The sequence below is a fragment of the Macaca nemestrina genome, assembly GCF_043159975.1.
Source record: "Macaca nemestrina isolate mMacNem1 chromosome 14 unlocalized genomic scaffold, mMacNem.hap1 SUPER_14_unloc_3, whole genome shotgun sequence".
Taxonomy (NCBI): domain Eukaryota; kingdom Metazoa; phylum Chordata; class Mammalia; order Primates; family Cercopithecidae; genus Macaca; species Macaca nemestrina.
The window spans coordinates 127476-155316 of NW_027257579.1; positions in this window are offsets into that span (position 1 = coordinate 127476).

A 27841-nucleotide genomic window follows, 5' to 3' on the forward strand; every position below is an offset into this window, starting at 1 on the left:
GGCATGTTCCTGGAGACAGTGCATGGGATCCTCCGCTGTCCTCTCAGGGAGAGAGACATTGTGAAGGTTGGAGCCATTAGGTAAACATGCCTGATGTTCTATAAAATATATATTTACATATACCACTGAGGTTAAATATATGTTAAATGGGTGCAAAGCTGTTATATTGCATTAAAAGTCATGTTAGTACTTCCTTGTTAAAGGCTCTGTGAATGACTTCCTGTACATGGGACATAATACACCACACAGAATTACAGCGGGTCAATGATATTTGCCAGGAGGTCTGGCTTATGATTGGTATTTCTAGTTGCAGACATGCAGGTTGAGCTTTGCTGGACTTAGAGGAGGGTCATTGACTCTGCCCACTGAATGATACCAGCCTCTCTGCTGCTTCCTTGTTCTGCCGGCTTCATCCAGAGCTGGGACAGCTGCTCTCAGACGCATTGTACTTTTCTCTCCATAAAAATCTGCAGCATTTGTTAGCAGTCCAGTAGCAGACCGAGTGGCAGGTCCAGGGGCAGGTCCAGTGTCAGGTCCAGCATCAGGTCCAGCGTCAGGTCCAGGGGCAGGTCCAGCGTCAGATCCAGGGGCAGGTCCAGCCGCAGCTCCAGTGTCAGGTCCAGTATCAGGTCCAGCAGCAGGTCCAGCCAACTTTCCACACGGCCCATGTGAAAATGTACGCTCTCTCTTCCATTTTTCACAGCAGTAGTTATTAGTAGAGCCTACTGCCATTTCTCCTTGAGTTCCTCACAGTGGATGGTAAGCATTTGCTTTATTAAAGGAAAGTTCCATGCTCTTTGTGCTAAGTCTCCTCTGCCTTTCTGTGAGAGGCTAGAATTGGGATCGACCCTCAGCTGTGCCAGAGCCTTGGTTCTGGAATCTACTCTGTCTCAGTTCTGGAATCTACTCTGTCCTTGTTGCCTTCCATCCCCGACAGCCATCTGTCTTCCTGTCACTCCTTCAACACGGAGTCCAGCAGTGTGCACACAGGTGAGCATGTGTGGATGCTGGTTTCATAGGATCTTATCGGGACCTTAGTCATCTTTTCACTAGGAAACCGGACACTGCAAAGGACTTACAGAAAAGCCCAAAGAAGCTGTATCAATAGAATCATAGAGACAGAATTCTATAACCATGGGAAATGGCATTGATTATCATGAAATGTGCATTTATGTGAGGCATAGTAAAACATCACATTTCTTACGGGGTAAGAGCTTGGTAAAGAGATTATGAAAGTATAACTAGCTCTACTCTTGTATCGTGGAGGATGGTAAAGTGATGCAAGATTATTGTATAGAATGGAACAAACGGAATAGAATTATACAGAGTAGCGCAGAATAGAACAAACAGTATAATGTTATATAGGGTAGCATAGAACAGAAGAAACATTGTAACATTATGTAGTATAGTATTCAATAGGACAAATAGTATTGCATGGTCTAGAATAGAACAAGTGGGATAGTATTGCAGAGTATACAGTTGAACTAATGACGTAGTATTGCATAGCATAATACAGTCTAGATTAGAACACACAGCATAGTATTAATATTATGTAGTGTGGTGTGGAATAGTAGAGTCGCATGGCACAGAACAGAGAGGATAGTGCTCTGTAGCACTGATGCAGGAGTTTTGCTCTTTAGCTCAGCTGAGTCCAGGTTCTTGTCTCATGACCAGGAAGAAACAGGCACGTGGACATCGAAGAGTGAGTGCAGTGGAACTTATTAAGCTAAAAGGAAAGCTCTCGGCGAAAACAGGGGTCCTGAGAGCAGGTTGCTTGTTGCCCCCTTCCCAGCTGACTACAAGAGCTTTTATATAGAAGCTGATGGGGCTGGGCTCCCTGTCTGTGTAAGGAGCGATTTTCTGGTGGCTCCACCTCATTCCCCTGTGCGCATGGGGGCCCTTAGTCTGCTGTGAGCATGTTCAGGCCAGCCCCCTGTGCAAGTCCCCCTATCTGCACAAAACTGGAGGCTGGAGGCTCTCTGAGACCCTTTCCTTACTGTCCGCCTAAAGCAAGCTGGCTAACTCCTTTCCGTATAGAAGAAAATAGTTTAGAATAGAACACATAGTACAGTATTATATAGTATAGAATGAAACTGTTGTATTCTATCGTAGAGAATGGAATAGTATAGAATAGAACAAACAGATCGTACTAGTGTAGTATAGAATAGTAGCCTCGCGCAGCACGGACCAGTGTTGTGCTCCCTATGTACAGAGTGTAACCACCAGGAGAGCGTTCTTCAGTGGGGCATCACTGGCCCTTCATATTTCCTTGGTTCTGTGGAAATGGGGCCGGGGAGATAAGAGAGGGGGAGGAGGTTGGCTTTCTTACTTTTAAGGTGCTCATTACTTCTTGGGGATCATTTCATGGTCCCCTTTGGTAGTGTTCTGTGAAGCAGTCTGTGGACTCTGTAGGGTGAAATGTGGGGCAGTCTGTGAACTCTGTAGGGTGAAATGTGGAGCAGTCTGTGAACTCTGTAGGGTGAAATGTGAAGCAGTCTGTGGACTCTGTAGGGTGAAATGTGGAGCAGTCTGTGGACTCTGTAGGGTGAAATGTGGGGCAGTCTGTGGACTCTGTAGGGTGAAATGTGGAGCAGTCTGTGGACTCTGTAGGGTGAAATGTGGGGCAGTCTGTGAACTCTGTAGGGTGAAATGTGGGGCAGTCTGTGAACTCTGTAGGGTGAAATGTGGAGCAGTGTGTGGACTCTGTAGGGTGAAATGTGGGGCTGTCTGTGGACTCTGTAGCATGAAATGAGGTGTTTTATGTAAACAGTTGTCTCGTGCCTGGCACATGGCAGAGCCTCCGTGGATCTTGCTGTTGTGAACTTTCTGATAACTTCTCTACAGTGCCCTCCACACTATAAATACCACACACTGTGGGAAGTCCAGGCCTTTTCAAAGGCTGGGTTTCATTTTAACAAAATTGGAAAGCCCTGCATATTTGGAGTGGCCAGATCATCCTGCACTTAAATGACTTCACCTGTCCGGCTGGGTACAGCTGGCTTTTCTGTTTTTTCTCCGTTTCTTTCATCTGGCAGTCTCTTCAGGGAAACTTTGACTTTGTTGTCAGGAAAACACTGATTAGCGAGAGATCAGATAGCAGCTGTGAAGAATGAAAGCCACACTAGTGCCTGATGAGGAGAGATGCACCTCCCTGCGTGCTGCCAAGGTTTATGGAGCAGAATTCCCTGACACCGCTGCCCTCACTGCCTGCACCTGCATCTGCTGTGGGTTCATTTCCTTATTGGACTTGGCTGGGGACCGCCTAAGGAGTGGATGGGTCAGGACTGGGTAATCTGGGGAAGGTGTGCGCGGCATTCCTGTTTGCAGTCTGTGTCCCTGTTGGAAGAGATACTTTTAGCGCATCCGTTAATCCAGATGTGATTAGCAAGGGCTGTCTCTCCCAGGTGAGAGTTGGTGCATCTCTGCTGAACCACTTCTGACTTCATCCTTTGTCAAGTCTGTTACAAAGAGAACTTTGGTTTCTCAAGGTTTAAGAATTAATGTCAAAGGGCAATTTAGTGTTCTTTTTGAGTCGCCAGCCTGGCTGTGGATGATTCGTGAGTCCTTGGTGGTCAGGGCCACAGCACAATCCGGTGGGCCGTCTGTTCCCCACCCTGGTGGATACTTTCTCACCCAAAGAAATGTATTCTGTTAACATGTCTCAAGTAGAATATTTTAGTAGGAGACAGAGTTATGGCTCTTGTTTTAATTTGTAATAGATAATTACTGTAGCAGGATCAAGGTTGAGACTTGCAGTGTAGCTCATGGAAAACACTGATTAGAAACACCCAAAATATATCACCAGCTTTGTTGCTGCAGTTCCAAGGGACAAGGAATGCATATGTTGTTTTTTTTTCTTTTGTTATTATTTATTATTTTTATTTTTATTTTTTTTGAGACGGAGTCTTGCTCTGTCACCCAGGCTGGATTGCAGTGGCATAATCTCAGCTCACTGTAACCTCTGCTTCCAGGGTTCAAGAGAATCTTGTGTCTCAGCCTCCCGAGTAGCTGGGATTACAGGTGCCTGCCACCATGCCCAGCTAATTTTTGTATTTTTAGTAGAGACAGCGTTCTCACCGTGTTGGCCAGGCTGGTCTTGAACTCCTGACCTCAAGGGATCTGCCAACCTTGGCCTCCCAAAGTGCTGGCATTACACACATGAGCCACTGTGCCTGGCCACCATGACCATTTTAAATGTGGCACTGAATATCTGCCTTTTTTTTTTTAAGAAGTGCAGATATCACCCCTCACACCTCTATTCTGGGGCTGGCCTGGGCTGGCCAGCAGGGTTCCCAGGCTCGAGGCCATGTCTGAAGTGTTGTTGGACAATGTGGATCTGTGACCCTTGGTCTTTGGGGACGTGGGGACCCCGAGACACCCACAGTCTTGCGAGGATTTACGGCTCTGTGTGTGGCTGCTGTGAGGCAGCTTTGGGTGGGGAGGAAGGAGAGCAGAGCCCATCTGTCCTGGTGTGGAAAATGCCCAAGAAAGTGGGGGCCATGCACCTGTTTGATAATAAGAAGGCATGCTTCTCTTACTGCAAATACAACTTTTAATGGTTTTCTGCCAGAAAGACCCTGTCCTTTATGTAGGATACATAGAGGATCATTTGGCAAAGGATTGGGGATTTGGGGTTAAACTAAAAACAAATTAATTTCATTTTTTTGAGTTAATTATTTGAGTTAATTATTCATTGAGAATTTGAATAGCACACACTGTTCTGACTTCCAATTTCCCCCTAATGAACAGCATTTGCTGTAACATGACAAAACCCTGAGTCTTAGAATTACTGGGTAATGTGGAAAAAGTCAAAGTTGGTTCTCTGTTGTTTTGCTTTAAGGAAATTATATTATTTTGCAGCCACTTAGTTTTCTCCTTTCCAATAAGAAAAATTGCTTTCTTACTACCTGAAAATTCGTGAAGGTCAAGGGGACACAGGCTGCAGTGTATTAAAAGCCACCATCAAATGTGGACGTGGACTGAGTTTTCCCCTGTTCTCTCCCACCATCAAATGTGGAGGTGGACTCAGTTTCCCCCTGGTCTCGCCCATCAGCAAATGTGGACGTGGACCCAGTTTCCCCCATTCTCTCCCACCATCAAATGTGGACGTGGACCCAGCTTCCCCCTGTTCTGGGTAACCATCAAACGTGGACTTGGACACACTTTCCCTCTGTTCTGCCCACCATCAAATGTGGACACGGATTCAGTTTCCCTCTGTTCTTGCCCACCATCAAATATAGATGTGGATCTAGTTACCTTCTGTTCTCACCCACCATCAAATGTGGATGTGGACCCAATTTCCTTCTGTTCTCACCCACCATCAAATGTGGACATGGACTCAGTTTCCCTCTGTTCGTGCCTACCTTGCCACCATGGCTCATTTCACAATCACTCAGGAAAGGAAGAAACATTATTTTTAATAGGCATGAAGGCAGTTATTTTTAACCTAAGGAGCAGGACATAATTCCAGCAATGGAAATTACCAGCTGAGTGGGTCTGTGTGAGGTTTGGAAGAAAAAAAGGATTTTACCTTCCCCTCTCTGTGCGTGCCCACCTTCCCCAGTTGAGAGTCACAGATTTAATTACTTTAATTTTGAGCTTAAAATAATTTGACCGCCTAACAAAAACTACTCAGTCCTATAAAATTCTGCTGTGTGTTTGGTTTTTCAGTTGTTTTCTGAATATGGTAAATGAATACATTATGAGTTGTTATTTTAGTAATTGCTGTAAAAATTAATGTATGTTATAAGCAAGTGTTATAAAGTTAATTTAGCACCAAAGTAAAGCTAAAGCTGCATTGATTTCCCACTGTACTTGTGCATAACAACGGCTCCATGAGGCAGGCACTGTGACCCTGCAGTCTGGTGGGAGCAGGTGCCACCTGGCTGGTGCAGTCGCTGCCCGTCCCCTCTTGCTGCCACGCAGCTTTGTAGTTTCCAGGCTATGCGGGAGTTGAGGCGGGTGGTCAGTAAGTGACGGTGGGGAGTTGGGTGGTGCAGGTTGGCGTGGGGTGGAAGGAGGCGTGGAGAGCCTGGGGAAGGCTGGACAGCAGCTCCGGTACCTGCACAGGGGGGCAGGGTGAGGCGGCACCGGACAGTGAGTAGCTCCTGGAAACAGCCCTTGAGGTTTTTATAGACGAGTCTGTCTTCAGCTCTGCACCCATTTCCTGCTGAGTCCGGGTGGAGGGTGGAGGCGTCGAGCGCTTGTTTCTCCAGGTGAGGGCCCATCGGACACAGCCAGTGTTTCCTGGAGTCCCCTCACCTGGGAACGTGCCCCTGCTCTTTTCAGAACAAAACAAATCTTAGTTAAACTTGACACATCACCTTTCCAGAAGGTGTTGAAGTCTGTATGCCTGTTAAGCCACCTAACTTTAAAGAGTAATGATACAATATGCTTCTTTTTAGGGGAGAAAACCTAGCTGATTTAAAAGATAAAATCAGAGGTTGGGGTCGCAGCATTTTGGAGGAGACTTGGTTTATGTCCTAGTGGGCAGCAGTGTTTCCTCAAATATTGTGTTTGCTCTATTATTACATTACAGAGGTGACACTTCAAACATAGGGAAATGGAAGGCAAAACAGCCCCCCCATTCAGAGATAAACGTTATCAACATATTCATGCCCTTCCTTCTGCTGTTTTTACTGTTCACTTTTAATTTTAAGACCACGTTCGTAGGATGGATATATAATTGTTTATGGTGACTTTAAAAGCACCTTTCTTGCTAAAAAGAGTATTTTTTCACCTGGAAAATTTAGACAACATGTTTTGTTTAAAAATTAATTATAATACCACCATGAAGTCATCAATATTTTTATACATTTTCTTGGTCTCTTTATGGACTTAATATATACAATTTAACAAATTTGAAATAACGTAATTTTATGTATAAAATGTTTCTTGGCATTAGAGATGGAGCAGAGAGGAGGCACAAGGCTTCCCGTTGACTGAGGTCCTCCCAGGGTGTGACCAGCGGCCTCCCAAGTTTAGAGTCTGCACGGAGTAAGATTTCTAAATCGCCTTACACCACACCCCCTGCAGCCATGAGCCCCTTTGATAAACGGGTGTACTCTGATAGATTTTTCTTTTTTTTTTTTTTTTTTTTGAGACAGAGTCTCGCTCTGTCGCCCAGGCTGGAGTTCAGTGGCGCGATCTCGGCTCACTGCAAGCTCCGCCTCCCGGGTTCAGGCCATTCTCCTGCCTCAGCCTCCTGAGTAGCTGGGACTACAGGCGCCCGCCACCGCGCCCGGCTAATTTTTTGTATTTTTAGTAGAGACGGGGTTTCACCGTGTTAGCCAGGATGGTCTCGATCTCCTGACCTTGTGATCCGCCCACCTCGGCCTCCCAAAGTGCTGGGATTACAGGCTTGAGCCACCGCGCCCGGCCTAGATTTTTCAAGACAAGAGTTTGCTGGATCTGAGGCTGTTTCAGCTGCTTCTGAAGACGGCAGCTCTGGGACGTTTTTGCCAGATCTCCCTCAAGACCCCACAGATGCCACACCCTCGTCTTTTGGAATCCAGTGTTAGAGAGAAGCCTGAAGCCAGTTTGATTTTTGCTTCGTGGTAGGAAACTGACGTTTTCAGGCTTTTCCCCTTTATTTCCATAATGAAGATGATGTCCCACCTCATCCAGAGGTGTCTTTGTTATCTTGTGGGGAATGTCCAGCCCTTATATGCCTCTTCGGGTCCTCAGTCCCTTTCTCAACTTCCTTGCAATCCTCCCCATCTCATCCATCTTCACTGTAATTCTGTTATTTTTTTCATTTTTGTGCTCACTTTCCCATGCGACTTTTGTTCTTGTTTCACGTGCCAAACTTTATGTCTGAGGCTCGGGGGCCGTGTTTTATCCTGTCTGCCTCTGCATACACTTTTGAGAAGTGGGCGTGGAGGTTGCCCCCAGGTGCTGTTTCAGCTGGACCTGCCCAGACTCTCTGAAGTGGGGGCGTCGGGCAGAGCCCATGTGGCTCTGTGGTGGGCCATGTTGCTGAACCGTACGTCTGATGTTTGGGGACCGTGTTTCATTCTGTCTGCCTCTGCATGTACTTTTGAGAAGTGGGGGCGGGGGTTGCCCCCTGGGTGTTTCAGCTGCACCTGCCCAGACTCCCTGAAGTGGGAACGTCGGGCAGCACCTGTGTGGCTCTACGGTGGGCTCTGGTGCTGACAGAACAAGAAGCCACACTCCCCGGACGCGCTCGCAGCTGTGGGCAGGTCTGGGATTGGGACAGGATCATTTCCTTCTCTAAAATACATCTCAACTGTTATCCAGAGGGTTGGCTGTAGGCTTTCAACAGCTTCACTCTTCTTAGTGACCAGGAGACAATTCACTAAACAGAGTTGTGGTCAGGGTTTAATTAGGAATTTCTGCGAGAGGCTGGCGGGACAGCTCCCTCTGCAAGCCTCCTGCAGCCTCCCCGTCCCCACTCTTGGGCCCAGCCACCTGCATTGGTCTGTGGAGGCTGCACATTCTCTGTTCTCCTGAGGGGCTCCTGGACTTCGGGACAGCCTTGGTAAGCTGATGTGTAACTCCCAGTCTCTTCTCTCTTTAAGTAAGTACGTTCATGGAATCCTGATCTTCTAAATTGTTTCATCTTTTTAAAACAGCCACAGCTTCCTAAGCCACCTTGTGTCTGAGTGTGAATCACTTGTTATTTTTCACTGCAGAATGAAGACAACTGAATCGTAGTATTTAGAGGGTGATGAAAAGACAGAGGTTAGGGTATTCCATTTTCTCACCTTTTCCTTACACTATTTCCTTAAATGCACCCCTCGTATGTCTGTGAAGTTCTTCCCAATTCTGTAACGTCGCTCCATCCTCAAGTGGAACATTTGTGAACAGTAACAAGTATTGATGTGTACACCTCTGCAACCCAGCTGGAATTAATGCTTCTTATTTATCAATAGAGGGTCATCGGATGGCCTGAGGGATTCCCTGTGCATTGTTCCTAGGCCAACGTGCCTACTTGTGAGTGACATGCACATGGCGAGGGCTAGGGAATCTCAGTCTCTGTGATTCGAGTAGTGACATCGTTTACGCAAGGCAGGTGGACGACTGTTTGAGCTTGGCATGCTCCTGGGTGGCACAGCACAGCTGACATGGTGTGGGGCAAGGGCTTGTTCCACGAGCTTCTGTGTTTTTGTTGTTGTTGTTGTTTTTGTTATTTTTTTTGACATGGAATCTCTCTGTGTCGCCCAGGCTGGAATGCAGTGGCGCGATCCAGGCTCACTGAAAGCTCCGCCTCCCGGGTTCACACCATTCTCCTGCCTCAGCCTCCCGAGTAGCTGGGACTACAGGTGCCTGCACCACGCCCTGCTAATTTTTTTGTATTTTTGGTAGAGACGGGGTTTCACAGTGTTAACCAGGATGGTCTCGATCTCCTGACATTGTGATCCACCCGTCTTGGCCTCCCGAAGTGCTGGGATTGCAGGCGTGAGCCACCGTGCCTGGCCTGTTTTTGGTTTTTTTTTGAGACAGAGTCTTGCTCTGTCATCCAGATTGGAGTGCAGTGGCACGATCTTGGCTCACTGCAACCTCCACTCACTGCAACCTCTGCCTTCCAGTTCGAGCAATTCTCTTGTCTCAGCCCCCCAAGTAGCTGGGATTACAGGCATATGCCACCATGCTTGGCTGATTTTTGTATTTTTAGTAGAGACAGGATTTTGCCATGTTGGTCGGCTTGTCTTAACCTGTTGGTCCCTGGTAATCCGCCCTCCTTGGCCTCCCAGAGTGCTGAGATTACAGGCATGGGCCACTGCACCCGGCCCTGTGTTTGACTCTTAAATCTTCTTTTTCTTTTTAATATTTCTCTTTCTGGAGGGCCACTCAGTGGATATGGAGGAAGAGTTCACAGATGTCCGTATTACATTTGTTTCTTAAATTAGCCTCCCTTGAACACCGCTATAGGGTACAGACGCATGAAAGGCTGAAAGGGTGGTTGCGTCCCAGTAAGTGTGAGCGTGGAGGTAGTCTGTGAGACCCCGGTGTAGGTGAAGGCACCCGTGTGAGATGGCCTGGGACGGGGGTGTGCAGAGCCCTGACCGTGGCACACACCCTTCAGCTTTGATGTTTCAGGCCATTGCTCTGGTCATCAGTGAGCAGAAGGTCTAACAGCAGTGATATTTATCACTAGCTGTGTTGGTCAATGTGTTAGGAGGGTGAACCTGTTTGATTTAAGTTGCTTGACTGGTTTGCATTTAAATAGACACCTGGTGACCTGGTGCCTGGACACTTGCTCTGTGACCTACCCCACGTGGCTTCTCCCTCTGCTATGCATTAGATGAGATGGGCGTGTTTAGGGTGGTGTGGCCCTAGACTGGAATGCATTAGAAGTGCAAACCCTGCCTCACCCCAGACCTGCCCCACCCCAGTGTGACTTTTGGAGGTGGAAGCCCAGCATCCTTCACCTGCCCTCCAGTTGGGCCTGAGGATGCTGAGGTTTCAGAGCAGTGCTTTGCTGGCACACCAGCAAGTCCTGCTTAAAGAGACTAGGATCTGAAATGGCAGATTACCAAATTGTATAGCAGAAAAATAGAAATGTTTCCTTAGAATGGGTGTAGGAAGAAAAATGATTTCCTTCACTGTATCTGGAGAAGATTTCAAATTAGCAGGCACTATTTTTAATTATTAGTGGTCTCTTGTATTTCTTATCTTTTTTTTTTTTTTTTTTTTTTTTTTTTGATACAGGGTCTCACCTTGTTCCCCAGACTGGAGTGCAGTGGTGCAATCTTGGCTCCCTGCAACCTCCGCCTCCTGGACTCAGGTGATCCTCTCACCTCAGGCCCCTGAGTATCTATCTGGGAATACAGGCACGATACCACACCTGGCTAATTTTTTTTTTTTTTTTTTGTAGAGACGGGGTCTTGCTATTTTGCCCAAGCTGGTCTCAAATTCAAGCATTTGTCCTGCCTCAGTCTCCCAAAATGCTTCTGTACCCCTGACCCAACAAGGAAGGACAAGAGATGTGAGCCACACTCCCGGCCTCCTGTCTTTCCTTGTTGGAGCAGGGATGTGGGAGCACTTGCCGCAGCTGACTTGAGTATATCTCGTTTTGCTTTGTTTTCCTCACGGGTAACCTGGCAGTGCTGTGCACCAGTGCTGCTGGCCAGCTGTTTTTTGATGGACTGGCAGAAAATCAAACTGAGACCCGGGTTCCTTTCTCCCTGGGTACTGACCAGGTGGGAGAGGAAGGACGTTATCTGAGTATCATCTTCATGAGGGCTGGTGGGGAAACGTCAACTTTAAGGTGCCTGGGATCTAAGGCATGGAACCCAGAGTGCAGCAGAACATAGGGGATGTAGCCTTGGGAGCAGAGACGTGTGGGCCGGTGCCCTCGTTCCTGGCGGGTTCTGAGTGCAAGAAAAGGTTAGTGAACCAGCCGAGGTCACGGAGCAACCTGCCAAGACCTGCCTGGATGTATGGCTGGCGTCAGTACTGGCCCCAAAACTGCCCATTAGGGGATTCCTTGCAGTTTCAGATCCACCTAGGGGTCCGGAGAGCGTCCAAACCATGACCTCAAAGAACGAGCTGTTGCCTTGAGAGCCTCCAAGGTGAGGGTAGAATTTTTTTTTTTTTCGCAATTAGCAATAATTTGTTGTGAATGATCTTGGACCTATTTTCACTTCTTTGTATAGGAAGAGAGACAGAATAAAAAGTCTCAATGTGCCAGATGCCATGTAATGAAGTCGTGGGATTAACATTGTTGATTATTACGTAACATCACATTAATTGGAACATATTCACACGTGTCCACAGCGTGTGCGTGTGCCTAGTTCGATGAGCACGTTGGGTTGGGGTCGCTGCTGGTTCTTGCAGCCCCTCTGGGTGGTGCTTTCTCTGTGACTTGCCCAACACCGTTGCTGCTGCCTCTGTTGGAGTTCAGCCTTGACCGGCCTTGCTGCCACCAGGTTCTCAGAGCGTGTGCACCCTCTTCCCCGCGTGCCCCCTCTACCCCGCGTGCACCTTCTTCCTGGGGCACACCCTCGTCTCCGCGAGCACCCTTGTCCTCCGTCCTGTCCACCCGGGGTCTGCTGTGTGTTTCTACTCAGCCCATGCCCGCCTGTTGCTGTGAGCTCAGTTTATTGAGGTGCGGTGAGAAACCAACAGAGGGGAGCAGTGTCCCAGCCTGTCAGGGCAGGAGGGAGCCTTGGGCATCTCTTCCGCGGCTCTGGCGACCCACCCTTCGTGATGTAGTGCTGGGGAGAGAGGTGAGTTCTAAAGGTAGGACCGCCGTGATGTCCTGAGTCTTAATTACCTAACACTGGGTCACCTGCCATGTCGCCTCATCGAAGGCACCTCTAGAGACAAAGCAAAGCCTCTGGTGGCCGTGGGCGGGGTGGCCATGCCTGTCTGTGGGTTCTGTAGAACCTACCCGGAGCCCCTCCAGCCATGGGGATGTTCAGGCACTTGCCGCCTGTGAGAGGTGTACGTTAGCCGCGTGGTAGGTGCGGACGCCTGGAGGGACAGGCACAGGCCCACAGGTGTGTTGAGTGTGGGAGATTTAGCCACGTGGGGACGTGTGGAGGGACAGGCACAGGACCACAGGCGTGGCGGGTGTGGGAGAAAGTGCACAGAGTGCCCAGCAGATGGCGTGTGGTCAGCGGAAGCCGTGAACAATGGCCGGGCTCGGGAGACACATTTGGAAATACACTTTAAGCAACATCAATGGATAATGCTGCGATTTGGTTTCCTCCCGTGGTCCAAATCACGTTCTAGAGATGCCGCTGCTTTGTGTGTACCTGAGACAAGGGTCTAAATGTATTAGGGCCTTGATGTAATCTGTAAGACAGGCACAAAATGCCTATTTCAAAGAGGCACTGAACAAGAAAGCGTGCTTTATTCAGTGCAATGAGAATGCTTCATTGTCATAAGCAAAGTAAAATGCCTCCAAGGCGAGCTTGCCATGTGTTTAATGACCTTGGACACGAGCTTCCTAAACCTGCCAGAAAGTGCTTCCAGCGTGGCTTCATGCAGTGGTTTCATGCAGTGGCTTCAGTGGAGAATGTGCATATGTGGCTGATACTGAGAGCTGCGCAGCACCCTCCTGACCTGACGGGTGCCCATGTGTGGACCGTGAGCCGGGCATCCTGACCTGACAGATCCCCATGTGTGGACCATGAGCCGGGCAGCACCCTCTTGACCTGACGGGTCTCCTTGTGCCCATTGTGGGACCTCCGTCAGTCAAACAAGTGACACGCGTCAAACTGAATGCAGGGAGGAGGGTCCAGGATTGCACGCAGCCTCCGTGTCTCGTCCTTCTGAGGCCTTCTGGGAAGCCAGGAGGGCAGTGGGGTCTTTTGTGTGTTTCCTCCTGGTGGCTGTGAATTTGTAGCAATGGCGTTTTGCAAAAGGGCCTGGAGGCAGAATCAGAGCCTGTCTTGGAAAGGATGACGTCTTCACGGGCACCTCTTTCCGCCACTCCAGTGCTCCTGTGATTTTCAATATGTGCACCCTGCAGACTTCAGCCTGTTGGTGTCTTGGGGAAATAGATACCAGGATTGCTCCAATGCCTGCAAACCTGAAACAGGAATTTCTCTGCATGAAGTGGGTCACCAAAATGGGAGGTCAGTGGAGAGGGGAAGGAACTTCTTGGCCTCGTCAGCCCTTTTCTTGAAACTCACAGTCAAACTTTGTCAAATTCTAGATGACGGTGCTTCAGGCGATGCATTTACGTCTGTTATGTCTTGTTTTCTGAGTATGGTGCTTCGAGAATTTAAATATTAAGGTGAAATTGCCATGCACAGTTGAATTGGCACCATAATTAGACTCTCTGTAAAGCCTTTTGGTTTCCTGTTAGAGTGACTTACCATTTTTTGAGTTAACTGAAGCAAACTCTGCTGTCAGCACGAAGGAACCACTGTATAGTTAGGACATCCAATTAAATAGAATTATCCTAAATAAAGTGTGCTCTTTTCATAAATTTTAAAAATTCATTTATTCATCAAACACATATTGAGTACTTATTATCCTGGTTGCTAGTCACTGTTTGTATATATTTTTAAGGATTACTTCCACCTAGCTCTGAAATAACATTACATTTAGAATTCAGCCCAGAGGTGATTAAGCATGAACTTTTCTCAGCAGTCTTGTTTTCATTTTTACTTGAGAACATGTTCTCAGACTCAGTGCCCAGCTGACATTACCGTGCGTTGCCCGAGGCACACACCTGCCCGGGGCTGTGTCTCTGGGGCTTTAGAGCAGGAAGGAAGGGCTGCCAGGTGTCTGGCCCTTCCATGTTTCCCTGGGGTAAGAATTAGGCCTTGGGCAGGAGTCTTGGCTTGTCTTACTGGATTAGCTGGTGTCATTCAGTCAGCTTTGCCTTGGTGTTAAGCTCTGGACTGACACTGACCTCTGAGTGGCAGAGGAGAGGATGGCGATTTAGAATCAGTCATGTAGACCGGGGCACCCAGCGGGTCTCGGATAAAAAGTGGTAGCAATTGATCACTTGCCTTTTTGGGAGAACTGTGTGGATTGACTCAGACCTCTTCTTTTTGATTTTATCTTGAGACTTTGTAGAAGCAAAAATGCCTTTAGAAAAAATTAAATGATGGGCTTTTGTAATGTTTGTGTCTCCCCAAGATTCACAAGTTGGAATCCTCACCCCCGAGGAGATGGTGCTGGGACGGGGAGCTTTGGGCGGTGAGGATGTTGTGAGGATCTCATAAATGGGATTTGTGCCTCAAAAAGGGACTACAGAGAGCTCCCTCGCTCCTTCCACGGTGTGCGGACCCAGTGAGAAGGCGCCGTCTATGAACCAGGAAACCTTCACCAGGCAAACCTGTCAGGCCTTGGCTAGGGATTTCTCAGCCTGAGACTGAGACTGAGAGCTGTGAGAAATGAACTTGTGTCGTTCGCCAGCCCCCGCCCAGCCTGTGATATGTTGTTAGAGCAGCCTGGGTGAACGAAGGCAGGTTGTGAATTTTCTGTCGTACTTTCTGGCTTCAGATACTTGCTAAGGAGATGTCACCATCTTACCCAGGTGGCACTGTCTGGAATCAGATGTTTCGTTATCATTTGACCCTGTTCTTGCCCCACGCCTGTGCCGTTCACACCTCCAGGTGTCTCGGCTGCCCGCGGCCTCTCCAGACGTTTCTGATTCGCGGTGTGATACTGGTCGCGGCCGCGCCGTCAGTGACCAGGAGTAGGAGCTCGCGCCCCTCGTGAACCAGCAGCCTCACCCGGAAGCGTTTGACAGAAGGTGATCACGCCTCAAGACTGAAACTTCCTGTTTACAGGGAATGGAGGTGCATAGTAGGGAATTTAATGATGGCCCTAGAAACAGATGCCTCTGGGGTAGGGGATATTCTGCAGGACAATGGCCCCGGACTCTCGAAAATTGAAGATCACAAATAAAAGTGTGCGAGGCTGTCCCTGACGAAGACGGGGAAGGAGAATCACTCGGTGCAGTGTGTGGCCCGGATAGAAAAGACGTTTTCGGGACGATTGTGCTTACTGAACATAACCTGGACAGCAATGCTCTGAAATCGTTCTTGTCTGCTGATTGATGATGGCAGTGCGGCTGCAGAGGGGCCCTTATTCCTAGGGAACGTGTGCCTGAGGAATCGGTGAGGCAGCAGGAGCCTCTCACCTTCAAGTGGCTCCAGAGGAGAAACAAATCTGTCTCTCTGTCTGATCTACAGAGAGAGTGAGAAAGCAAATCTAACGACACATTAGCAGTTGTTGGAGCTCCACGTGGAGAAAACTTGACCACTCATTGTACTGTTCTTCCACTTTTTAAATATGTTAGAACATTTTCATAATGAAAATGTGAGAAAGTAAAAATAAATCTGGAAATTAGAACGGAAGTGAGCCCAGCCAAGCGCTCTTGGGTTCAGCTGGGAAGAGCCAATCGTCCGTTGGTGTTCTCTCGACTCGTCATGGGGATTTCCTCCTCCTGGGTTCACCACCTAGTTTTCCTTGTGATAGTTATTTTATACATAGCTATGAGCATAGGTAATGCTGAAAACACACGTTTAGTGTGGTTTGTCATTAAGAATTTGGAGAACTGGCTAAAGAAACCACTTGTGCAGATTTGAGATGAGCACTGCCTGCCTCAGCGTCTGTGGTAACAGCTTCATTTGGGTGCAGAGCTTGGCAGAGGTTTGAGTGACCCTGTCTCGATGGTCCTGTGTCAGAGGACAAGGTTAAACGTCACCACCAAGGGCCCTGTTGAGCCTCTGGGCCGGAAGTAACCTCCCCGGGCTGGTGAGGCAGCCTCTGGGGGCCTTTCCTGACAAAGCCCTTCACTGAGCTTCAGTTTGGCCACCTCTGCCCTCACCTCCCCGACTGCAGGGCCTCGAGGTCTCACCACCTCCAGCCTGAGCACCCAGTGCCCAGGGGCAATTTCCCGCCTTCCCTGGGGGTTCAGGATGCCGGCTCCCGGGGCAGTGCCCGCAGCTGGGCCCCTCCTCCTGGGCTGGGGGTAAGGCTGGGCACGGCCTCCTGCTATGTCCCACTGGCCACTTCACGACAGCTGCAGCCCACACTGCGTGGCCGCTCCTGCTTCTGTTGGATGAGGAGATGCAGGCCTTCACCGAGGCTTCCCGGCCTTGCCCCTGCTGGCCCCAAGGCTATGCCGCTTCCCCCTGCCCAGCCCCTGGTCTCTGTACAGTGTCTGTCCAGGATATCTGTCCATCCGTCCTTGACCTTCTATCCAGACGCGGCCACTCTCATCCTAGTCTGTGAGGGGTGAGCAGAGCCCAGGTGCGGTCGATGTGGAGACGCTGATGGACTTCAGTGTGCAGGGAAGTGAGTTCCTTCATATCCACAGCCTCTGCGCAGCCAGCTGGGAGCGCACCCCATTCACTGGTGGATGTGCCTTGTTTTTTAGCCCAATCGCCTACATTAGGTCAGACAAGTCACAGTTGCCTGCGTTTCCGGCTTTCGTGACCATCCGCCTCCCTCCTCTGCCTGGGGCTGAATGGTGGGGTCTGTCGTGGGTTCGTGGGAGTCTCTGTTCTTGTGAGGCCACCAGGGACTGTTATCCAGGCTGATTCCATAGGAGGAGTTTGGGGTGAGCTCCTGAGCGAGAGTTGGGAAGACTGACGTCTGCGTAAACCTTGCTTGTTCGTGGTTATTCCTCTCAGTCTTCTTAAATTCTGAAAAATTGGGGGCCAGTTTGAAATAAGGATTTAGGTATGGATTGGTGAGGAAAGAACGTTAATCTGATTGAGTTTACGTTGTGTGTGATAATTTTATGCTACCCTCGGGAAGAACTGAAGATGTTGACAGTGTTGTGAGAATCATTTCTTTCTTTCTTTCTTTCCTTCTTTCTTTCTTTCTTTTCTTTTCTTTCTTTCTTTCTTTCTTTCTTTCTTTCTTTCTTTCTTTCTTTCTTTCTTTCTTTCTTTCTTTCTTTCTTTCTTTTCTTTTTTCTTTTCTCTTCTCTTTTCCTTTCTTTCTTTCTTTCTTTCTTTCTTTCTTTCTTTCTTTCTTTCTTTCTTTCTTTCTTTCTTTCTTTCTTTTTCTTCTTTCCTTCTTTCTTTCTTTCTTTCTTTCTTTCTTTCTTTCTTTCTTTCTTTCTTTCTTTCTTTCTTTCTTTCTTTCCTCTTTCCTTCTTTTCTTTTCTTTCTTTTTTTTTTTTGATGGAGTCTCACTCTTGTTGCCCAGGCTGGAGTGCAATGGTGCAATCTCAGTTCACTGCAATCTCTGCGTCCTGGGTTCAAACAATTTTCCTGCCTCAGTCCCCCAGTAGCTGAGATTATAGGCGCTCACCACCATGCCCAGCTAATTTTTTGTATTTTTGGCAGAGATGGGGTTTTGCTTTTAAGGAGATTGTTCATTAAGTATTAATTGGTGGCCTGCCGTTGAACTAATGTTAGTGTAGTACTGACATCATCAGCCACGGCAGAAACTTACTTGGCATCCCTGGAAAAGAGGGCAGGGAAGCATAGTGCCCTGAAACCACCTCATTCTCCAGTGCTACTTCCAACTCTGAGCTGATGGTCATTATGAGTGGATCTGCCCTGAACAAGTAGTTTAGTGCAGCTGCCTTGGACAGGCAGGTTAAAAGTAACAAACTGCCACAAAACTCAGCTAATAAAATGTCAAGAGAGACATGGGGCGCCAGGAAGGGGTGAGGACTGTCTCCCTGTGTACCATCTGTGTGGAGCCTCAGTACCTAGGACACAGCGTTTACGCAGAGGCCCAGGTTTTTATTAGCATTTCCCTGAATAAAATGTCACTTGTGAGCTGCGGACTGGGAAGCTTTTTCTGATGATTAGGTTTTGTAATGTGGGATCATCAGTAGGCAAGGTGGATCTGAGGGCTGTAGGATCTGGAGACTGTCCAGGGCGGCTTTCTGGGGATGACAGGCTTGTCTCGTCAGCAGTCAAGACACCAAAGAGAGTCTTTCTGAGAATAAAAGAAAGAAGCTTTTAAGGAAAAAAGCAGTTTCTCTCTCTGTTTGGGAGTTGAGTGCATTTTCCTACATTTATTCGGAGATGTTCCTTGGTTCCCACCATGTGCTATTGCCCCGCTATGGGGTAGGGTCACCCCACCGCGTACCTCACCCAGGAAAACTCCTCTGCAGTGATTTCAGAGGCTGTGTGCATTTCTCTTGCCTCAATGGGTGGAGTGAGTTTTTCTTCCTACTTTTTTTAGTCAGTTTTCTTAATCTAGCGTACCTTGCGTAGAGAGCAGTCCACCTGTAACCAGTTTGTTCCTGGAGGTGCTGCAGTGACCTTGGTTACGCGTGGGCCCCGTGGCTCAGGATGGGTCGAGGAAGGAGTGTGTGTGTGAGCAGTGGGCACTGGCCAGAGGCAGGGGAAGTGTGGCCACTTGTGGCTTAAACTCCCCCCATGCGCTCTACTGCACCGCTGGGACGTGAACACTCTCGCCCTGGACGTTTTCTCTGAATGCTCAGTGCCCAGGCTCTTGGGTACACAGGCGGCCCCGGGGTTTATTTGAAAAAGGTGTCATGAACAGTGAAGTAACCCACGTGCCTAAGCTTTGATTGACATGAAGGAACGTAGAGGCTGCTGAAATCCTGGTCATTTTAGAACAAAGTATTTTATTAACAGTTTTCTAAAAGAAAGAAATCGTTAAAAAATTGATCCCTGTTGAGGTAGAAGGATCTCGTCCTCATGCTTCTCAGTTCTTTCCAGAATCAGCTTCCAGTTCAGCTGCACAACAGGTTCTGCTGGTGGCTGGAGCAGCCCAGGCAGGTGCTGTTGGGTCTGAGTTCACACTGGTGCCCGTGTGGTCTCCAGTTATGGTGTGGGCTGTGGGGTCTGAGTTCACAGCATTGCCCATGTGGTCTCTAGTTACGATGCTGGCCGTGGAGTCTGAGTTCACACTGGTGCCTGCGTTTAGAACGTGAGTTTGACGTTACTGTGGTAAGGGGTATCCTACACGTCATAATTCCTAGTCAATATCGGGTCTTTAGTTAAAATAGAGTCAAGTATAGAGAGGCATTGGCCCCTCTGGCGAAAGGGCAAGGCACGGTGCTTTAGGTCCAGGTCCCCAATATCAACTATGAAAATAAAACGTTGTCAACTCCAATTGCAGCCCTGTCCTCAGCGGGTCATTGTTTATGCTAACAATTATAAACAGCGTGAACTTGCTGTCCTGAGAGGCAACACACCCTTCATTCTCTCTGCAGTGCAGCTGCCTTGGTGGATGGAACATGCCCCTCCTCCCTCCCTCCACCCTCCTCTCTCCTTCTCTCCCTCCTCCTCTCTCCCTCCCTCCCCCCTCTCCTCTCCCTCCCTCCCCCCTCTCCTCTCCCTCCCTCCCCCTCTCCTCTCCCTCTCTCCTCTCCTCTCCCTCCCTCCTGCCTCCTCTCTCCCTCCCTCGTCCTCCTCTCTCCCTCTCTCCCCCCTCCTCTCTCCCTCCTTCCCCCCTCCTTCTTCCTGTTTTCTCTCACCATTCTCCCTCCACCTTCTCTCCTGGGTGAAGGGCAGAAGAGAAGAGACCTCTGGAATCTTGTGCTTCATCCAAGCAGCTTGGGGGCAGCATCAACAGCTGCAATTTGGCTGCCCCAGCAGGTGCCTCAGGGCAGCCTTTCTAATGGGAGTCCTGGAATCATGTCTTTCCTTAATGTGCCCTAAAGGCTGGAGGACATGAAGTGAAACAATGCTCCATGCTCAGTCCTGTGATTTTGTGTATTTATTGGACTTACTTTGAAATTAAACTAAATGATACTCAAAGTACAGCATGAGAAAAACGAAAAAACAGGCTATGGTGTTTGAAAACCAAACAAAACCGTTTGGTTTGTTCTTAGACCTTCACAGGCTCCTAGGTCACACGTTTCAGTTTCTCAGCGAGTGACAGTCTCTGCGGAAGCCGTGTCAGCCTCTTGTTTGATGATGTCAGCCACAGCAGAAAGAAGCACTCCATAGGTCCTGTGCTCAGCACCTTGGCGTGAGCTCTTGCAATCTTCTGTTCATCCTCATCACAGCTCTGTGCAGTGGGCGTCCTCCTGATCCCGGTGGGAGGATGGAGGATGGAGGCGGAACGGTGAGTGACAGCAGGATCACATGAGGGGTCTCTCCCGAGGTAGAGAGGGGAACCGGCCCAGAATCTCAGTGCCCATTACGTCCTTCCTACTCCTCCTCTGCCTCTCTGTGACTGACTCAGGCTGCAGGGATAGATGTGAGTATGTGCAGAGTGTGTGTGCACCCCTGGGGATGTGTGCTCATATTGGCAGGGAGGGATGTGAGTGTGTACAGAGCGTGTGTGCACACCTGGGGATGTGTGCTTGCATTTGCAGGGACAGATGTGTACAGAGTGTGTGTGCACACCTCGGGGGTGTGTGCTGTTGGCATGGATAGACGTGAGCGTGTACAGAGGAAGTGTACACACCTGGGGGTGTGTGCTGGTGTTAGCATAGACAGACATTAGCGTGTACAGGGCATGTGTACACACCTGGGGGTGTGTGCTTATGTTGTTTTGTAAGCGGCAAATACGTGGCCCGATGCTTCTGGCGGCCCTGCGCCCGTGCTGAGTCCGTCAGTGGCTCTCGGGTTGGGGTCTCCATCTCCCCAGACAGCACTAGAGTGTCTTGAGGTTTCAGATTCTTCCTCTCCGGTTACTTGGGCCTCCTCAGACCGAACATCAGAACCAGCCAACTGCAAACTACAAGAACATTCAAATGCATCTTCAGTAGAGAAAACAAAAGCAATTGGAATAATTTTCCAACATGACCCCGTGGTTAAGCCGTTAGATACTCCAGCTAACAGATTGAGTCACTTTAAAATTCACACCAATTAAAATGGTTGTGAGAGTTGCAGAGCTTTACCGCTAAACCTTGAAATAATTGAAGAGTTCCGCTCCACTTGCTTACAAACTGGGGTTGGGGATAACTTTCAGTCCAAAGTAGTAACCTTCTAAATCCAGCTTAGATGCGAGGCTCCCACTCACACAGGAAGAGAGAGAGACCCTTGATAATTCTCCTGTTTCAGATACTTTGTCATTTTTTTTTTGTCCTGATCATCACTTCTGCTTTTCCAATTCAAACTAAAGGGAGTTTAGTTCTGTTTTGGAGAAGCTGTGGTTAGTGGTTTCTTTTCATGGTTTGCTTAATCTCTTAAGTCTGGCACTTACATTTATCCAAATGGATTTTTCTTTAGTAAGACGGTGCCATAGCCCAGGGCTTCTCCCTCCATATCTGCTCCCCAGGAGGCCCCCTAGGAATGGGCGCTAGAGATCCAGCCCCTCTCCGTGTGCCATTTTCTTTGAGTCTAATGTAGGTTTGGCTCAGAGAAGAAAAGAGGCCTCCGGGTTAGGTGCCTCTGACTGCTTGCTTCTGAAATGTTTAATGATAAGGCGACTTCCAAACTAATTTTACACATTAATAGTTGCAACTTAAAGTATCACTGCAGTCATAAGAACAAGAAACACTCCCATAAAGTAGATAGGCAGAAAAAAGCCATAAAAGTTTAATAAAGTGCAAATAAAATGGTGTTGTAAGAATGTACAGTGGGAAATGTTCTCAGTCCAGCCAGATCGGCTGTGGCGTCCTCCTGTAAATACATTCAGCCACGTGTGGCCCTGATCGCAATCAGTACTGTGAATTGTGATCCAGAATGTTCCTGGGGGCCGATACCTGGACTGTGCCAGCAGCTGAGTCTGATTGGACGTCACGGCGGTGATGTGCTAGGCGTGGCCAGCTGGGCCGAGGGGTGGCCACCTCTGCACTAGCCACGTGCAGCTGTTATTCTTGTGATGGAGTTGCACGGGGCGTGGCCTGTCCACCTGGGCTACTTATAGTACCGGGAACCCAACCTCTGGTGGGTGCCTCCCGACATGGGAGCTGTCTTTTTTATCCAGGGCCCTCTGGCGCTGCAGACCCTGAGTGCACGGGGAGGCAAAGGAGGGCTCTGCTGGGCCATGGAGGTCCCCGAGCAGGTGGTCACTCATTGCTTGTGGAGTGGTCCATGGCCTGTGAGTTTATTCCCGGGGTCTGTGTGAGCGAGGTTAACCAGTTCACAGCTGGGCACGTACCCCTTACACAGGTGATACTGGTTAAAGTGGAATTTATATTAGCTCGCACGGGAGCGTGTGAGGAGCTGGGAGGGTGGTGAGGCTTGGCCCTAGCGCTGGAGCCCGGGCTCCTGACTTTCTGCGTCTTCCTGTTGCAGGGCCATCAGGGCCGCTGTGGGTCCTGAAGACAGTAGGTGCCATATGGACCAGGGGATGCGGAAGCCTCTAGAGGCTGTGGGAGGCAAGGAGACAGTCGCTTCCCCAGAGCCAGCCCTGCCGACACCTCGACGTTAGCTGGTGGGACCTGTTTTGGACTCCAGCTTTCAGAAATGGGAGAAAATAAGTCAGTGTTTAGGACGCTAAATTTGGGGTGATTTAATGGAGAAATAGAAAACCAGCCCACGAAGGTGCACGCATTGAAATGTGCTGTGTCCAGGTGTTCACAGTGGCGTGAGGGGGATGGCGTCAGCGTTCTGGGAACTGTGCAGTTTTACTGAAGGAAGGGGGCTCGCCACGCCTTTCCTCATGTAACTGAAGGTATGTATGCCTGCCACACTGCCCAGGAGACAGGGACTAGAATTCTGACTTGATTTCTTATGGGAACCAAGGTCAGAACACGGTGAGGGCTGAAACGAGCTTCCTACAGCCTGAACTGGGCAGAGGAATCGCAAGTAGTTTGTGTTTTTCTACACAGACCTGTCCTTTCAGGTTTTGTTAAGTTCTGGAAAAAGGGAGAAGCCAGGCACACCTCGGCGACGGACAGTGTTTCTGGAGGTGGTGTGGCTTCAGCCTGAATGTGGCCGTGTGGCTGGGAGGCTCAGAAACTGCCCTCCAAGAGCACTCATCTGTTCCTTATTGCACTAATACCTCATTTACAGAAATCCACAGAAATTACAGAGCTGTGCGGGAGGCCTCTGGTCTGGATGGCTTTGTGTGGACCGAGGTCACGGGGTGTTGTCCCAAGTGCTTATCCTGATCTGGCAGAGGCTCTGTTCCCAAATGATTATGCCACAGTTTCAGAGCCTATATCTGAGTGATAGTCTTTTAACTTTGGTGCATAAAAGCAAACAAAGTATGTCTTGAGAGTCTCAAAATCCGTTTAGTAGCATGGCTGTAAACTCATACATGGGGCATTGGGATGGAGTGAAAACCACCGTCACCTGGCGTGGACGCTGTGTGGTATTCTGTGTGGTGGCCTGCTCGTGCCTTGAGCTCCATCTGCAGTGTGAACAAAAGCTGTGCATTTGAGAAATGTGGGCAGGTCAGCTTGCTCCTCCAGGGGCCTGCAGGCGTCCGGGCGAGGGGCCTGGGATGAGGCCACGTCAGTGGGAAGGAGCTTGGTTGTGTCAGCAGATACGTCTGTCTTTACAGGCCCGCAAGCCCGCCAGAACCCAGTTTTCTTTGGTCATCTAATGCCAGAAAAAAACCCATTTCTTAGAGATTCTCGTAATTTATGTTAATGAACCATTTGACCATACATAAGATGTTATAAATGCATGAGGCTTTATAACTTGGCAGATGTATAAATCGCATGTTATGATTGAATCAAACTGTTGAAGATACTGGTTTCACTTGAAGATTTTTAGCATTTTATGCGCAAATCAAATGCCAGTAGCATTTTGAAGGAGTATTTTGGAATCGTAAATACAGTGGGACACTGCTGGGTCTCTGCGATGCTGGTGAGGTGTACGTGACTTCAAGCTCTTGGAGCTTACAAATAAGATTCCTAAATTGTCACACCTGCAGTGCTGGAAGTCAAAGTGGATTTCTGTAAAGGAGGTATTAGTGCAATAAGGAACAGATGAGTGCCCTTGGAGGGCAGTTTCTGAGCCTCCCAGACTCCCCAGGAGGAAGCGGGAGAGGGAGCTGGGTTTGCTGGTGGCCCTGCGTGGCAGGTAATTACGTGCAATAAGGAACAGGTGAGCGCCCTTGAGGGCGATTTCTCGCTCTGCTTCGGAACTACAAGTGGAAGACGCCCCAAAGTGGGGGTGGGGGGTGTGGTTGGTTATCCAATGGGGCCGGATTTGCTGTTGGCCGCTGTGTGGCAGGTCACTGCGGGGAGCGATGGGAGGTGAGTGGAGTGGGAATAGAGGATGCACCCTCCACAGCTACTGCTGGGAGTTGGCTCTGGTAGCAGACGGGGCATAGAGGGATTCCCATGAGGGGCAACACGGCCGGGGTCCCACGTGTGCTGGACGCGGAGGTGTGGCTATATGTGATCTCAGTCTCCACAGCCATCCTGGGAAGTGGGTTCAGTCACCTTCCTTTCTCCCATTTGAGAAATCTCGGGCTTACATCACAGCTGGGTGGGTTGGAACTAATGTCTCAGGCAGGACGTTGGCCCGAGAGCCCAGATCTTAACCCCCCCTGCTCTTTTCAGTTCACCAAGCTTGTAGAGAGGGGTGTGTGGTGGTGGGGGGTGGTTGAGAAACCAACACAGTAGAATAGGGGAAGGAAATAAACCAGGCAGGAGACACAGGCTGTGCTTGGGAGGTCTGCACGGGGTGTGGGTGGCACCTCTGGGCCTGTGAACCCCGTTCTGTGCTCTCGGCTTGCCCAACCTTGGCCCTCAGCCATATGCTGTGCACTTTAGGTGAAATCTCAGTCCCTCGAGTGATGCGGGCATCTTTTCTCCCTGGCTTTGCCTCTCCTTAAATCATGGAGTCTCAGTGGGGATGGCGGGGTGGTTGGTGGTCCATGGAATTTTCCCTCCACTTCCCCATCCCTGTCCTGTCCTGTCTGGCCTGTTACCTGTGTCTGTGTCCCTTCAGAGCCTGCAAATAAGTGGAGGCCACGGCAGCCTCTCGCTGATTGGCCTCTCAAATTTTATTCATCAGAATCGTGTTAAATGCTGATTCCTAGGTACCCCATTAGACTGTCTACGCCTGCCTGGCATGGGTACTTTGGGGAAGGTACAGAGGGTTGTTGGGCTGTTCCAAGAGGGAATTTGCATTTGTAGAATGTCAGCTGTGGTCTTTCCAGCACTCTACTTTCCACGCCCACATGGCGTTAAACCTGGAAGACCTCTGGTTGCTGTGCTGGTGAGGAAGCCCCGGCTGGACGAGGGGCTGCTGGGGCTCGGATTTGATTCCTGGGCTGGGGGCTGTGGGCTTCTTCTCTTCAGTGGGTCTGCTGATGGGATGCCCTGGGAAGTCCTGCTGTGCACTCGGGGAAGGTGCAGACACACGCTCGGGAAATACAGACCATGGATTTAAAACTTCCTACTGGAATATCTTTTATGAGCAAAGTAATTTGCATCTAACTGTAGACAATCATTGCTTGAATAATTGATTTGTTTACCAAATTGGTCCTATGAACAGAATAAAGTTTTCATTCATGCCTTGTCTATAACGTAAATAGGAGCATTACCGCAACCTAAATTAGCTTTAAATTTTGTATCAGATTGCAGTCCAGATTACAAACGGCTGCTTGATAATCTAATTGATAAAACAGAGGAATTTAGTGCTTGGAACACAGAGTGAAGGGAACAGAATTGCTTTGGTTTCTCAAAAGCGTGTGACTGAGGGGTGACCTGGGGTGAAGAGAAGTGGCTGGAGTCATTACACTCGAGGAGATGATCTGCCCCAGCCTTTCTCAGCTGTCTTCTGGATAAAACAAAAGGGCGATAAACAGAAAAATTCAGCACTGAGTTCATCTATTCCCTGAGCTTCTCATATGGTCATTAATGTGACTGGGCTGTATCTGTGAAGCCGTATAGAGGCACAAAGGAATTAGGCTAGAGTAAGGCGGCCGGCGACCTCTGGCGTCTGTGCCACGTGTCATTTCCTGAAGCCCTTTTGGGCGAAATGACAGTCGCAATGTCTGTTGTTCAGAGGAGTGTAATCTCACGTATGAGATACAGATTTTAAACGATGGAGATTTTAAACACTAAAGCCAGGAAGCTTGGTGGGAGTGGCTGTCTTCCGAGTGGTTTTCTGTGCTGCCATGGACGAGGCGTGGATGTGTCATCCGTTGGTGAGATCCACTGGTGAAGGGGCTAAGCAAACCCTGGGGGGAGGGGGGTGAAACTACATCTTTTCTGGCATCCCTAGTAAATACGTTTTGTAAAACCTGTGAATTTGACCCTAACCCTGAGTGTTGAAGTCTGGTGCAGTGTCTTGAGCCCTCTTCTGCCTTGAGGGTGAGTGACTGTAAATGACCGATTCCTCAGTGATGAAAGTTCAAATTTAGCTTCCCTGAGGAAGCCAGACCTCAGTCACCCGTGTCTCCATTAACACTGCGGTCCCTACTCGGGTGGCTGCAAGTTTCCAGGTCCTCCTTGGAGACAGAGCCGTGCGGTGCTTGATGATTTGATAACATCAGCCACCTTCTGTCTAATCGCGGTACAGATGATTCTCCTACAAGGAAACGGATCTAGTTTCTTCCCTGATCATTGGAAGAAGCAGCCCGCCTAGGGACTGCACCGTCCTCTGCACTTTCACAGCGAAGCCTGTGTCTGTCTGCGAGGAGTGTCGTGTGAGTCGTGGGAATCGTGGGAATTGCCTCCTTAATTCTTTCTGCTTTTGAGGGCTCGGACAGCTCTGCCTGTTTCACCCGGGACGAGCAGCGGGTGGTCTCTGGCTGCTGTGGGACTCGGGCTTGGGGTGCATCATCACATCTGGTGACCTGTCCAGGTGGGCATATTGTCTTGCCTGTTGGCTGAGGCAGCTGTGATGCCATGGGGGTCATGCTTGTATCAGGGCCAACCCAGTTCTTCCCGTGCACACTTCTGCTGCTGGAGTGCCTTTCCTTATGATGACGTGTTGAATTAGGGTGGAGAATGCAGAGAGGCTCTGGGCCTCTCCTTCCCATTCTTACTCCCTGGAGCTGTGATGCCCGACAAGGGAGCCCATAGCCAGAGGCTCCTTTAAATTTAATTAGAATAAAGATTTGATAACATAGCCAAACACATTTGAAAAGAGCTTCACAGATTAAATTCCGGATTCAGTCCTTCAGGCCCAGTGGCCACGTTTTGGGGCTCAGCAGCTGTTAGGTGGCTGTTGTCTTTCTGTGTTGGCTCAGCAGATTGGGACGTTTCTGGTTCAGCAGGCCGTTCTCTTGAATGGCTCTGCCTGTGGTGAAGGCACCTTGGCTGGAGAGCCTCGTGGGGATCCCTTAGGCCTCTGGCTCCAGCCAGGCTGCACGGTTCCTGTGCCCTGTGTCCTCTGCAGGCCCAGAGCTATCCCACCACAGAGTCAGCACTGCTAGACTTGGGTACTGTGTGCAGACAGCAGAGGGGCATATCTGGGTCTTGCAGGGGCTGGGGTGACTGGCCTCCTTGGCCAGGAGCCCGTCTCCGAGTCTTCAGGGGAAATGCATCCACCATCCACACCGTGCACCAGAGGAAAACTGTAGGCTTCTCTGTGGATGGTGAATTGAGATCATGCAGAGTGACTAGGCTTGGGCTCCTGACCAGAGTGAAACCTGATAC